This window comes from Camponotus floridanus, unplaced genomic scaffold, assembly GCF_003227725.1.
Source record: "Camponotus floridanus strain SB8 unplaced genomic scaffold, Cflo_v7.5 scaffold21, whole genome shotgun sequence".
Classification (NCBI taxonomy): domain Eukaryota; kingdom Metazoa; phylum Arthropoda; class Insecta; order Hymenoptera; family Formicidae; genus Camponotus; species Camponotus floridanus.
Window position 1 is genome coordinate 2,228,068 of NW_020229337.1, and position 14,318 is coordinate 2,242,385.

The window sequence follows — 14,318 nt, forward strand, 5'->3', positions numbered from 1 at the left end:
ATCCTAGCACAATTATAAGGCTCATTAAAAGCTGCATTAAAAGCGAGTTATTCATAAATAAAAATCTTTATTAATATGTCGGGATTCTCTCTGCCATATTTAAATACCACTCGTGAAATACCGCAAATGTATTACTATTTTTTAAAATAAAATATGAGAATAAATCGAATGAAAAGAAAGTAATTAAAAGGAAAAGAAGATTAAAATGAAAAGGAGAAAGAAAAGAAGCGATGAGACAAAATGAATAGATTCTGATGTGAATATAATTTTATAGCTCTCTCGATGTCTCTTTAAAAAGGAATAATAATAAATGCAAGAATTGTCTTTACGAGCTGGAGCTACGAGGTCGTCGAAATGAAACACAACCAGAGATACCATCTAACTTTAATCTGCGATCAAGAGCGGTTTCGCTCGACGAACGTTGGTGTTATTTGCGCGATTATTTGCACGACTAAACGCTCCCTTGGCACGATCATTACAGCGAATATTACAAGAGAATGTTACAGGACCTCTCTCGCTGTACTTTGTCCACCAGAAGATCGCGTTACACGACGAATATATGCACGCGGTGGCGATGCGTGTCTATCAGATTTCCGTTTCGCTTCGCGAAATAGTAATCTGCCGAGTTTCGCATTTATTCCGGTTTCGGCACAAGCAAGCATTCCGAGTGAAATTACTTTCTTTCTTCTTTTTTTTTATCCGAAACCGATACTCGACGAATCGGATTACGGTACATTTTCAGCTCTCTAGTATCTCTAGTATCGAATAGTTTCTCTTCTACGCGTTCGTGTTGAAATTAATATTTGTAAATTCGTATTCATATTATTCGAAATTTTATCAGCTAGCTCTCCCTCTCCTTAAAGAAACGTGCGTGTCCCTAAAAAGACATATATAATATATGCTTGATGAATTAATATAATAAAGAGATGATGAACGAAGGGTAGAGAGGGGGTTGAAGGGTTGGGGGGGGGGCCAAGGGCAACGCACCTATATCGATCGGGCGACGTCGCGCGCGAGGAGACGCAAAATTACAAAGCGTGTAAAAGTTCGGTATTCAGTTTAATTAGATTTTCCGATAATAAAATTGTGCCGGAGGGGCAATAATTTCAGACAACAGACTTTTGTCGAGGCCGCCGAGCTACTGCCGGCTCGTTATAAGCCGGCGCGGCCAAGAGCTAACTTTTTTTTCTGGGTCAAAGGCGTTTTGTCTAAAGTTATATGAAATGCAATCCGGATTTATCAGTACATCCTCCGTTTCACGGCAGCATTTTCATATGACGACTCTTTTGTTCCATTGACTCTCTTACTCAAATTTATTATTAACGCTTGATGACTCCGCAAAAATTACAGATGCGTTTTATGATTGACGATTGATCTCATTTGCTCGATTGATAATGATTAATTATGATTATTTTGTTTTAAAATAATTAAAACAATTGTAGCAAAAAAAAAAACAAATGTTTGGTGCAACGTAAGTTATTTTTCAGGCGCATTCACATGGATTATCAGGCTTTTCTTCGTGACTTTTTTGAAGAAAATGTTCGTAAATTGTCGCGATTATTTGGCGTGATAACAATGAATATATACTCGCACAATGTATCATTCTTTATAATCGGCTTACCGAAACTTTAGCAATTAATGGGACTTGGTGACTGCAATATTCTCGCTTTCGCTTTGATCGGATTTCGGTACCGATTATAACCCGTCGTTATTGAACTTGGCCAGAATGTCTCTCTTCGTGCGGCATAATAACATCGAAAATTCACAAGCAACGCTGTTGTTAAGCTAACAAGGCTTTAAAATAATCTAACGCGTTTCGAGCAAAGTTCTCTCCATATCGCGTCGAATAAACATGGTGTTTATAAAACAAACCGCCATTTGTTTCGACGATCTCTGCTCGATTTCGAATCAAACTTGTAGCAACTTTTATAGTGCTTTTACCAGCTCTTTATTGCACCCCTTTCATCCATTTCCTAAATTATTCCAAAAATTTACAGGCAAAAAGTGGTTTGCAAGTCCGAAATACTCTATAGTACGTATACAATACGTACGTATATAGTACGTACGTATATAGTACGTATATAGTACGTATCCAAAGTGTATATATATATATATATATATATATATATATATATATCTTCCTTCAATGTGCTACAATGAACAATAGCGCCTTCATCAGTTGACACATTCGTGCTGCTGATGTCGTGTTCGTTATCACATGTGGTGAATGTCATTCGATATTCGATACTGCGCATGCCAAGTTTGCATTCTCTCAAATTTTCTCGAAACATGGCCAGTTATACCCAGGAATCGCTGGGATCGAAACCGAAAATGCTTCAACCTCGCAGCTCTCGATTAGGCTTCGTATTACCGTTGTTGCCGTCATGTTTCTATGACGACCACAAACCTGTTCGATAAGCGTTGAATAATAAGTCAGTGGTTCATTGCGGTATACGATGGAGAATACTTTTCATAGCGTTTCACTTTGTTATTCAGTAAATGAATATCAAAAACGAATATCAAAAACACCGTCATATTATTCCATATTGAAAATTGAAAAAGCAAAGAGTAAAATGAATGAATAACCTGAAGTTAAATTAAATTAAAAGTTTCATCGCAATATTAAACTAATTGCATTAACACGTATGGTCCCGTTATTTTAATTTGCAATTACTTATTACTGGAAAAAATAGACATCGAATTAATCAACTGAGTCAATACACAAGTCTTCCATTAAATATTCAATACCCCGAACTCTTGTACATTTATATTCGCGTGTATTTTTGTCGAGCTTAAAGGAGCTTAAATCCAAGTCAAGATTACCCTCCACTCGTTCATCTATGCCCTTTCGAGTGGAGCGGTCGCACGGACCTACGCATTCGAATAGGCTCTGTTTTGTGTCACAGATGTGGACAGGAAAACGCTCGTTGCCGAGCAACTCCCGCTGCGAGCAACGAACTGTTCCCATCTGAATGACTGTACTTGTTACTCACTGATTTCGATTAATTAAGATTGAGAATGCGCGGTAAAGGATCTTCTCATCCCATTGGTATCGCCTCTATTCGATACGGGAATTTTTATCGTCCTCTTTTCATCGAAAAAAATAATGTTTCGATGAAAAGAGGACGATAAAAATTCTGCCACTAATCGTTACATGACAGATATACACGTGTTACAAATTTTACATTTTATCACTTCTTCTTTGATTATTTATAAAACTAGATCTCTCTCTTTCTCTCTCTAGAGAAGAACTAAAATATATTTTCACGTGCACATGTATATTTTAAATTAAAAAGTCGCATTAAATATATATATATCCCATTGTCTTTACATATCTCGTCCATTTTTTAATGAATTTGTAACGTCTCCTTCTATTAAAGCATTATTTGTGCGCGAGTCACGGAATGTAATACAATATATTTATGATATCTTTCGACTATAATTTTTTTTTCCAATAAAAAAATGTTTGACGAAATAGTAGCGCATAAAGTCTCTTTATCATATTCCTCTGCTTCAATCCCTAAGATAACGCTCATAAATAAAACATTGATCTGAATAAAACCGAGATAAAATTTTAATCATCGCGATAAATTAATGCTCTCTAGATATGCATAAGCAATATCAAGCAGCACATTTTCAATTCAGAAGGTATATTCGGCGACGAGAGCTATTTTCCGATAGGAACCGAGCGGACCGCGTGGTTGAAATATAGGAACCGCAGGGGAACGTAATCCAGCTACGATATTTCGATTTTACCGCATCCTTGTGGTCTCACGCAGGTGCAAAAAGCGCATTCGTTACTAGGGGAAGAGAGAGAGCGTCGCATGCAAATGTTGGATTATAAATTTGAGAAAACAGGATCATACATATTCCGGCGAGTGGAAGTATCTTTTTTATGCGGATTACTTTCCTGGGAAAAAGATATACTAGATCGATAAATCATCTCGACGTTAATGAGATAGATCTCGCTCTTCATACATAATTGTGATTTATCGGCAGCATATTTTGTATATTCGACCGCCACGAAAACTTTCAGAATATTTCACAGCGTTGTTAGAGAATAATAGAATATCATATTGATTCTAACTAACCGATAGCAGAGTATATTTTACAGAATTTTCACGTATGAAAAAATAATTTATTGAACTTTAAAGTTATTTCATTTTTGATTCGATTGATCTTTGTCAAATATATGTGATGATCGTTATTTAATATTAACATTTTAATGCATACTTTTTTAATTTATAAAGGTTTTTGAATAAATATTTGAATGAATGAAATAAAAATATCATGAATATTTTTTTAAAAGAATAAAAGTAACGAAAATTTTTATTTCTTTACGTTATATACATATACATATATATATATATATATATATATATATATATATATATATGTAAATGTTATAACCTATTGTTTATTTGTTATTGCGGAAAAGTTCTCTTCTTCGTAAACAATAATATTGTAATATTTTTATATATACACGGTAAAAAACATTTTGTATTTCTGTTAAAATTTTCTTGTGTACAAATTTTTGTGTTAAATTTTTAACATACTCTTATGTTAATGTAACATATTATCATTGCGTTATTTTAATATTTCTGCGTTGAGTTAATATTCACCGTTTCTAAGAATTAAAACAACACAATTAATATGTAAATGCACGAATTTTCGATGAAATATGTTATATGTTAAAATGAACAGATAAGTTGTGTTATTTTTCTCTCCATAACAGTTTCCATATGTTAAATCGACATATCTCTTCTATTATTTATCATAAAAATGTAAGAATAACATTTTCTTTTAATTAAATTTAACATTATAAATATGTTAATTTAACATAAACTTTATTTACAGATAAAGTTTAAGTGTTACACTTTTGTGTTAATTTTTAAACATATAACCTGTGTTATTTATTTACATACTTGCCTTCTGTTAAATTAACATCATTAAAATTAGAGCGAATAAATTGGGACGTGTGAAATATGTTAAATTTAACACAAAATTTTTTACTGTGTATGATATAATGGAATAAAGTGAATAAGAGTTTTCGAGTTTAATCTCTATATATTTTTTTAAAAAAGGACAGCGGAAGTATATTATTCCACGTATCACTCAAAGAGATATTTACTGCGGATCGTGATTGATTTTACGATACATTTATTTCGTAGACTTAAACCAGTGGAATATCGGCAAAATGGATGAAAACGAATATATCGAAGTCAGATGCAATAGTAGATTTTGCGATGGGTGCGCATTTTAAGCACTCGAGATGAAAAAAGTTATTCTCAAAAAAAAAAACGCGACGTAAAAAGGTCACTGTTAAAAATACTATCCTTATATGCATACATGTATATATGCATATATATTGTATTTATTTCTATTTTTATATTTTTGTTTTATTGTCGCGTAATAATTATATATTTTGTACAAGTACAGTTTCTCCAGTTATTTATACACAGAGAAAAATATCATTCTACTGTCAAGAAAAGCGATTACTCAGTTTATTTATTTTTTTTTTAAGTAATAGTTTTCTTCAACAAAGAATATATTCTTGATAATAGTCTTAAAATATACTCATTACAAGTGTTAGAAAATCTCATTATCATGTACTCGAAGAATTTATTTTCTCTTCAAGAATATTGTAAAGTTGTATCAAAGGGAAATCAAACTTATTTTACGTCAAAACTCTTGTAGTAAGCAAACCAAATTTTTGTTTTAATTTAATATTCTTGACTAAAATACTGCACTTACTAAAATTCAGAATATATTCAATTAAATGTAATGCTTGTGGTGAACTTATGATATATTTGCGGATATACAAACTGATGGTATATACTTAAAATAAATAATATTTACTTGAATACAGTATACATTTTTCTCTGTGTAGTAATTATATAAATAAAATGACACGTAACGATCATTTCTCGCGTAATGATCGCAATTTAAAAGACGTTTTAACTAGCGATCTTTTACTCTCTCTCGGGCATTTGTCGAGTTCACTGGTTACAACCAACATAATTGGAGAGGACTCGGAAGTTCTCTAGTTCTGTCCTGCGCTATACTATCCCCTGACTCTTCGTTTGAACTTTCCGTCGTCCGCGACACTCGTCGGCGGCAGCTCTCCAATTGCCGCCATGAGAAAGTAAAGAGCGCATAATTAACAAACTCCTGGCAAACGTCCGCCTGCTTTTAGTCCCCCGTACCTGGCCTTTCTTCCGAATCAACGTCTGAATTGCACACAGTTTGAAATTCCGCCTCGAAATAGCCAGATTCTTATTCGATATTATTCTGTATCTTAGTGTGTGTCGCTTCAAATCAAACAATGTGTAGAAAAATCGGCAAATTTCCATCTTTTATTTAATCTCTAAAAATGCACCGTTGCTCGAAAATGTTTGATAGCGACATAGACATTAAAATGAATGTCTATGTCAAAAATAATGTCATATCAAGAATAATGTATATGTTGATTAATTGAATATCGTTAACATATTGCATAACAATTATATCATATAACAATAATTAATCATGCCAATTATTGAACCGATCCGATATAGCATTAATGATTAATATACGGTGAACTCAGAATACAGTGAAAAATTGTCATCGGCGAATATTAGCGAAATACCGTTTCGAGAGGACAGGAAATCGCGCTCCGCGTTAGATAATTAATCCGCATCGCTTATTCGGACACAGTTCGTACTTTTGCCCAGCACGTGCATATTATCCATCTTTCGCATGAGAAAAAATATCCATGTTGCATGTGCGATTGGAAACTAACAAAGGTGTGCAATTAACGTGTGCGCGAAAACGGGAAATAGGTGTTCGCTTCCGGCGTTTTCGTCGCGAGGAAATTCGCCGATATTCGCTCAGATTATATCATTTTTAAAGGCTTAATCCTTTTGTTCGACGATGTATTTTTTTCTCGTTCGCGCGACTCGCACCTGCAAGTGCTTTTTATAATTTTTACTGCGATCCCGTCGAATTTTAAGGATTTATGAGATATTAATTTTTATTTTTATTTTATTTTTTGATTTCAATATATTTCCACGTTTGCGAAGTAGAGAAATATAATGAAATTTACAATACAAAAATGACGGATTATAATTCACAATGCGAAATATTACTGTTTAGGTTGCATCAATTTTAAAAGATATATTGATGATTACACGATTCTCTTCAAAAATAAAATAAGATATGAAAAGATTTGCATGTATATTTATGATCGTAATAATAAAAAATTATCATAAAAATATTTTACATTCGAAAAGAAAAATGTCTCAATGTAATCTCGTAATATTTCTTGTATAATTTAAAATTCCGAAATGTAAAACGCAAAAAAAAATGTAGAATGCGATACTGAAAGATTTAAAACTTTTTTTTTATAAGATCAGACCCAGCAATATCAAGTATGCATCTTTTCTCACAAAAGGGAAAAAAAGTTATCTCCCAAGAGATACGATATTTACTTAAGGAACTTCAGATATTTAAGGAAAGTGGAGCAAAAAGTAGAAAAGAGGGTGAAGAAGAATGTAGTAATGAATATTATAAATGACGATCAATGATAATGACAACGATGATTACGAAATTATCATAACGATTATAAATTGAAAATTAAAATGATAATAATTTAGTTGTATATACAAGAAAAAGATTAATAGATATATATTTAATAATTATTTAATTTATAATTAAATGAATAAATGAGACAGTATTTAGTTTAAAAGACGATAAATTAAGTTTATTTCTAAAAAATTTGATATATTTGAGATTTTATTCGAAATACGAGTACTTTTAAAATATTTATAGATACATATTTCGAGAAAAGTCTCACATTTTGAAAAAAATTTTTCTAGTATCGTACTTTAGTAAATACCTTATCGATAGAAGTTTGAGATTTAAGATTAAGCTTTTAATCATAAATATAAATTATATATTAATAATTATATATATATATATATATATATATATATATATAAAATTATAAATTTAAGATTTTAATTAAAGATGATAAATTTAGTTGTTTTCAAAATTAGACATCTCATGATAATCGAGCTAACATGCGAACTAATTATGTATCTTGATTGTACGTATATTTCTGGATTTCATGCATTTACAAGATTCAAAAGAAATGATGAAAAGAAGTCTAATTTTGTCAGAATACTTCTCGGTCTCCCACACACTGCGCGCATTCTACAACGCGGCGCAAAGGGGTAAAAGCGGATTTAGGGCCAGTGGCAGGGGTGGTGCGCGCTGCGCGATGCGCGCGACGTGACGCGAGGCGATGCGGCCACCTCGGCCACGCAGTTCGTCGACGAGCGCGACGCGGTGTATTCACGACGTCTCTGCTCTTCGTCGCCGTCTTGTCACCGCGAAAGTTGACAGTTCGCGCGTTGACAGTTCGCCGATTGATCGGCGCGACTCTTTTGGCGCGCGATCGCGAGCTTCGACTCGATTTTTTCGCGATTTTTTCGCGCGCTGTCAAAAAAAAATCAGATCTTAAATCACGGCGCTATCTCGAAATTCCGAGACAAGAAGAGATCACCCTTCGGTCTCTCGATGTCGCGAATTTTTTATTGAATCGTCGCGGCTGATCGAGCTTCCGGCAAATCCAGCGAGCGAGCGAACGTCGTCTTCGCGACTTTCGCGAGGGCGCGCGTCGTCGTTTTTAGCAATGAATTTATCTTTAGAATTTCAAGTTCGTCGACTCCGCGCAGACCTCGTATGAGCGCATTACTGAGTGAGTAACGAAGTATAGCTCTTATCGTTTGCAATACAGAATTTCATCTAAAGTAAAGGAGGGAAAGTAGAGTAGAACTAGTAAAAGAGGAGAAGAGAAAGCTCTTTGTAATTTGCTTTCTATTGATATTATAATGAAATGTATGAGATTTACTTTTAACGATATAATTGTAAATTCTGTATTTCTGGCATTTAAATGAATTAAAATTCCAAACTCTGATGTAGAAAGATTTAAGAAGATAGAAATTTTTAAATATTTGATGTGATGCTTAAATTATGTTTAAATCATTGATATCATCTTTAGATTATTTTTAAATGTCAAATTTTTAAATGTAGACTATATTTTATATATAGCAGCTAGTGTTTCTTTAACTACGACATAATTCAATTTTCTTAACATTATTTGAACCTCTTCACTGTTCGTTTCCACGTGAAACGAATCTGAAAAACTTTGAAACTACAGTATTTTCGCAACTAGTGAAGAAAGTAACCTTGTTATCTTTTGAAATATCATAAAGTCGTTCCAATGAAAGAGCATCGTTGTAACCAATTGTATTTCAACATATAATAATATATTGCAGTTTCTAAATTTTATTCATTTCTTTGGAATATAAACTTTAATTTAAAAGAAAAAAAGCAACACTTTTTTTGCTCAATTGAAAGATTCAACATCGGCTTCTTTTTAAGGACTTGTGAAAATTATGTTTAAAAATTAAACTTTTATAGAAGATATTACATTGATTTTTAATAATTTTAATTTTTATATATTTTACTTTATTATTTAATTCACTCTTAATTTTTAGGTCAATTTATTCACACATATACACATGAATACTTCAAAAACAAATCGCTGTTACACGTTGAACAGAGATGCAGATGTTGTTTACATAAATTATTCATCAGTACATTTTACGCGTATAACTAGATGTAGATGTAAATTACTATCTCATACGCGCAGAGGCTTAACTTGGATTTACACTACTTCAAATTACGTTATCATGCGGTAGACAGCTCTCCCGAGCCTGATGCAGAACTTGAAATTATATCATCGAAATAGCTTTATCAAGTTCGATAGAGTTACGATTTTGCAAAGCGCATCTCTTACCTACGCCGCGTCGTATAATGATACTTATCATTATATGTATAAGTATCAAGTGCGGATAGACTGTTATTACATCACTCGAGGCAATTAAGGAAGCGCTCCTTTGAACGATATTCTTTATGGAATCAAATTTCTCAAAGTGAATTAAAAGAGTGTCTACATAAATCTATTTATTTAAAACCAAGTCTCTTTGAGAGAGAATCCCACGATGAGTTTTTAAAAAGTATTGCCTATTTACTAAATAAATTCTAGGCATATTTTATATATTTATACGCGAGTATTAATTTCTATTTTATTTTATATTCTAAATAAAAAATCGTATATTTTTTTATTTATAATATAAAATAAAATCGTATGTTTATTTAACGTAGTTGCAATGAGATAGAGATTTTAAATAATTCATTAATGGATTGTAGTAAAATTTATCCGAGGAAAAGAGAGAGAAGGAAGTCAAATTTGGATAATTAGAAAAGTTGGGAAATTTCGGAATTTTCGGAACTTTTGTATAATTCTATCATTTGATATAAGCTTACAAAATTATATTCTTGTTGGGATTTGAAGTCAAACTAGCGTTTGCGGGAACAAAACTGAAACAACCGTTATTCAGAATTATATTTCCAGAGTCTGTACGAGGGATGCATCGTGAATCGCGATACGTGCAACTTTGATGAGCCAGAAAGTAGAGATGAGACATATTAGTCCTCCCCGCGAGGAGTATGCTACCTGTGTGGATACATCGTGCCGGATAATTTTGCGCGATACAAAATTGATCAGCTTCCATTCGCGAAAGTTTAAGTTCTTCCTGTACGTTTGGCACTCTAAAAAAGAAAATTCTTCGATTCGAAAATATATGCGTGCTTGATATTTTTCAAATAGTCGATTTTGAATCTTTTTATCTTTGCATATGATTTAAAAATTAAAAATATATATATACATTTAAAAAAAATTCCAGTAATACTAAAAATAATAATGATATGAATGGGGGGAAAAATATTCTAATATAAAATTGTGTATGAGAATAATAATAGCAATATATAACAGTATGAATTATATATAATAAAAATATAATAGTCGAGTAGAAAAGTTTTTAAATGACACAATAATAAGAATAGAAATAGAGAGAAAAAGTTTTCGATCCTTTTATGTAATACATACTATGATTTTAATATTTCAAGACTTGAACAGGGACAAATTTTTGAAAACTACATCACGTGTAGTGTAAACGCTTTGACCCCTTTTTCAGACTTATTTTTACAAACTTGATGTGATTTAGAAAGAGCGTTTAGAATATTCACCGAATACACACATATTATATATTATTCGAGAGAAAACTCTGTCAGTGTCGTACAAAATTGAATTTAACAATAATTTTTTTTCGTAGAAGAAAACGAAGAAAAATGTTTGCATTTTGAAAGATGACAAAGAACACGTAATTATTATTTTCACGGGAAGAAGAATGACCGAAGCGATGGCGGACACTAGCGTTCGTTGAATCTGATTTTCCTGTTTAGTGTGTCTTTTGCCGTGTCGATCGCTACAGGGAATGTCCTTGGAAGTATCCCGCTGCCGCGAAATTACCGTTCATCCTCTCTCGTGGCTTCCACGTGCAACAGACGAATCGTAAATTCCACTGTCGACAGCCGGAGCCGCTCGAAAGACCCGCTCCGTCCGCTCCGCTCCGGTCTAATTCATTCCGAGTCGACGTGGTCGACACGCAGTAGCGACGACAGGGCGCGAATACCGCGAATTGCATTTTCACTTAAAAACTCGTTTACCAACTCGCTCGTTAACTCGCTCTACTAACGCGCTCTACTAACTTACGTTACGGGTTTGTCCCGGCAGAATGTCAAGGTATTGAGACGTTGCATATGAAACATGTTGGTCACAAGACCACGATGTAAATCGGTGATTCTCGTAAACCTGTATTCGTAATCTAGAAGAAGATAGGCTTAATTGAAAATCCAGTTATATTCTTGTTGAGAGAAACTAGTCTCGCTGTACTAGTTTTACAGTAATGTTACTTTGATCAAAGGTAGGAAGGCAAGGCTCGGAAATTTGAGAAAAATGACAGAATTTCTTATAAACAAGAAGTGGTGCGCTTATATACCTGGCTCGCTTATGTACGTACTTACTATCGACTTCGCATCACTCATAACATTACGTGCTCTGCACTTTTCCCCGGGGTGTCCTTAGCTTTAATCTTATTCGCCATGCCGTTAGCGTAGCATGGAAATTGACGGATTACGACGTAGTAAGCTGCATCTGTACCGCATAATAATCGAGCTCGATAAAAACCTGTTGAATTCGATGATCCGATTCCATGAAAATGCTCGTGCAATTTTCATATACGTGCAGGAAGAATCCGCGATAGGGAGAGGAAAGAGATTGGAGTTTCGTGAAATTTTTACTAAGAAAGAATCGATTCAAAGTGGGTCAGAGAAAAATCCACGGACGAAAACTGGCTCGATAATTCGGCGAGGAGCCCCTAAATGCAATTCTCGCTCCCTTTTTTAAGACGATTCAGGCCGCTCGCGCAGATCGGACCCTACACACATATCTAAATTTCGACTCTCGTCGGATCTCGTTACCTCTCCCGGGGAAACCTAACCGACTTGGCCGACTTGGTTTTCGCGAATTAGGCTAAAACCTAATTTGCGCGTGACGCTATTCCCGAGCTTTGCATGCCAAATTAGATAGCCATCAACGCGCAAAACCGTCTAGCGCGAGAGACGCGGCCACGCGCCGTGTGCGCGAGGCGTGTTCTCTTATTTCCATAAATTGATATGCACTTCTGGCCGCCTCGTATGTCGTGCCCCCGGTTGTGCCGTAAACGCGGCGACTCGTTTAACCGTCCTGTGCGAAGCGTGCGTTGTATGGCGTTTATATTTGAGGAATATATTTTGTCACTTTAATAAATTTTTTTTCTCACACGAGGGAGACAACGTGGGGCTCCCGGCTTTGTTAATAATTTACATAAAATGCTCCGCACGTGGTTAAAATACGATCTTTATATACGTCAAACACATTTTCCGGAGATAAAAATTAAAAAAAAATTTTTTTTTAGTATCAAATATTTTCTATATGTATTCGGATATTTTTTAAACTACATGTTGGACGGTTTTTTAAATTTTACAGTTAATTCTAAGATTAAAATTTATACACGTGAAATTTTCATATCGGTATAATTGCACATTCAATATCGCGAAGCACGAGTTTAGAATGTAAGTAATTAAAAGTGACTCTCATCTCGTGTATTATTCTTAGCTACGGAGTGGAATAAGAATATTCGCGATTCTTAATCCGACAGAACGAGGTTATTTTTTGACCCGCTTTATTATATCATTGTTATATAATTCTCGAATCGCGAATCGAGTTTTTTTTGATCCGATTATTGCTGAAAAATTTATATTTTTTTACAGCATTTGAATTAAAATCATATAATGAAAAAATAGATATATATATATTTAATAAATAAAGTTATTCGTTAAAGTTATTTGCTTATTAAATATAATTCGTTTGTTTTTATTAGATATAATTAAATTTTACATGAGCGAAATTGCCCTGAAAAATTTCTGTGTGAGTCTATAATATTCGTACATCCAAATTATTTCGATGTAATGTGAAGAATGTATAATTAAAAAAAAATTAATAAAATATAATAAAAAGATGAAAAACGAAAGAAGAGATGCACGCCTATATTTTAATCCAATTATAAATATGATTGTATTAAATCTCTTTGAGAGATCCATCAAATTTATATTTGAAAGGGATACATTTGGAAGGTAAAATTTTAACAAGAATTTTGATGAAATTTTAACAGCATTTATCGCGAAATTTTGCCTGCGACTTTCAACGGAGAGGTATCAGCATAACTTCGTTCTTCGGCTTCTAAGATAGAGCTCATTATCGCACCTTATATTCCCACTTTATAGACAAAGATAGGGAATTACCGGATCACGGCAAGATGCGGCAAAGAGACGTCTCTCTTCCTCTTTTAATGTCAATCTTGACGAGATGCAGAATCGCAATATCGAAAAGATTTCGGACTTTTTGGTGCACAGTGGGACGTTCCTCGTGGCTCATTTTTCATCCCGCATCTTTTGCGGAAAGTCTATAAATCCGACCTCATATCGATTCTATGCCACGTCACGTTTACTCTTTTTACCAAGAAAATGGGAAAGTTATGGATTATTTGACGTTGAATATCGAGAAGAATAAATATCGCGAAAACGAGAGACACATCAAGCTCGGACTATAGAGGTTTAGTGTTAAGCGACCGAAATAACTGCGAGTTTCTCATAGATATCTTCCAGTTATAAAAGGTGCCCTACTTTTCTATCAGATGACAATTGAGTGACAGGTGTTCTCTGAACATCTTGAATTCAATCTTTCCTTAATGAAAATGTCGAGATGACTTTTTAGTCAAAAGTTAAGAAGCTTTTATTAAATATTATTTTTTAATTATAAATGATATTAC

At 33.6% G+C, this 14,318-nt stretch overlaps 1 protein-coding gene across 2 annotated transcripts in view; it reads left to right on the forward strand.

Moving 5' to 3' along the window:
* LOC105252765 (putative uncharacterized protein DDB_G0271606) overlaps window positions 1-14,318 on the forward strand; it is a 58,576-nt gene that overhangs the window by 18,867 nt on the left and 25,391 nt on the right. Inside the window, exon 1 of one of the 2 annotated variants that reach the window (XM_011260324.3) lies at window positions 8,326-8,740. The exons of the other annotated variant lie outside the window; for it this stretch is intronic. The gene's annotated coding sequence lies outside the window, so the exon portion shown is untranslated. Of the gene's footprint in view, window positions 1-8,325; window positions 8,741-14,318 lie in introns of those variants that run through there. 2 annotated transcript variants of the gene reach the window in all.